The sequence below is a fragment of the Frankliniella occidentalis genome, unplaced genomic scaffold (genome assembly GCF_000697945.3).
Source record: "Frankliniella occidentalis isolate FOCC.00 unplaced genomic scaffold, Focc_3.1 Scaffold230, whole genome shotgun sequence".
Lineage (NCBI taxonomy): Eukaryota > Metazoa > Arthropoda > Insecta > Thysanoptera > Thripidae > Frankliniella > Frankliniella occidentalis.
The window spans coordinates 40,022-41,413 of record NW_026267356.1 but is presented as its reverse complement, the minus strand read 5'-3'; positions in this window follow the sequence as shown (position 1 = coordinate 41,413).

The window sequence follows — 1,392 nt, the reverse complement described above, 5'->3', positions numbered from 1 at the left end:
GGCCCGCACGAAGAGAAGGGTAGTTGCAGCAAGAAACACAACGGGCAGCAGTGAGATAGACAGCCGTCTCTTGCCGTGCTGGAGCCCCGACACGGTCGCTGACTAACACTCGGCATCCATCTCTGCTGATGCCGCAGCAGCAGCATCTCTAACGTCCTGACGATGCTCTCCGCAGCGCGGAGACACCGTGTCGTGTCGCGCACGGTGCCAGCGCGTGCTGCGCGGTGCCTTGCCTTGTTTGCTCTGGAGGAAGCGCATGCATGTGTCGTGCGGTACAGCTTACGTCGGGCGGAGTGTGATAAGCCGTCCCTGTCTTTCCTTCTTGTTGTACTGTACCGGATCCAAGGCGTGCGGACAGGTTGCATACTCGCACGGGGCATAAGGCGCCTTGGTGAGGGGCGTGGTGTTTAAAGTCCTGCACCCCGCAAGCCTGCATGCGGTGTAGTACATCCAGGAAAAAAGTACGGCCTTGAGCACCTGTGTACGTAAACAATAAGTAGTTCATTGAGATGCTCATTAACTAGTGTACAACCGTGTAAACTAAATCGACGTTAAATTCTGTTTTAATTTCTTCTTGTTTAGCTCGAAAGAAAACTGCGAGCTAGTTTGTTGGTCGAGCGCCGACAAGATGTGACGCTGCTCGCTGCTCTTGAGCCAACCGAGTCGTCGTCGGCGGCGGCATTAGCATTTCTATGTGGGACTTGCGCCGTGCCCACTTAAGGGGCTTCGATCCCTCTCGGCGGTGCCGCGCTCGGCAACGCTCAGCAGTGCTCACCAGCGCTCAGCCACGCTCAGCGCCGCTCAGCCTCAGTAGCGGATGAGTTCTGATCCATCAACGTCCATAGCGGCTGCGTCGGCCTGGTCCGGGCTGGGCCGGGCGGCGGCCCCGGGCCCGGGCCCCACCTCCTCCTCCCCACCCCACTGATGGGACGGAGGGGTTTGGGAAACGGGGGAGCCAACGCCGCAGCCGTCTGCGAGAAGCAAAATCCGCAAATCTGTTCCCTGGCCTGTCTCAAGTGCGTTTTTCCTTCCAGTGTTTGGGGTTGATGGGCGGTGGAGCATTTGTCATCGAGAGCGCGGTCTTGCCGTCTGGTTGGCTCTGAGCGCCAAATTCAGTAGGAGGTTTGAATTTGTGTAGGAAAGCAATGAAATAACACTCGGTTGTAAGATGAAATGGCACCAACCGCGTCCTATACCACATCGTTAACTTTGATAACGATTTATTACCCAAACAATACAAAACAACGGACGGCTACAAAAGAATTTAAAAAATTACATCGGTAGTTTTCTCATAGACAACTTTTATTCGATTACATTTGAAGTTCATAGTAAACTAACGTTTTCCACAGCTTTTGCACCCACCACCACCTCCACCTTTTCCCCCACCTCCAT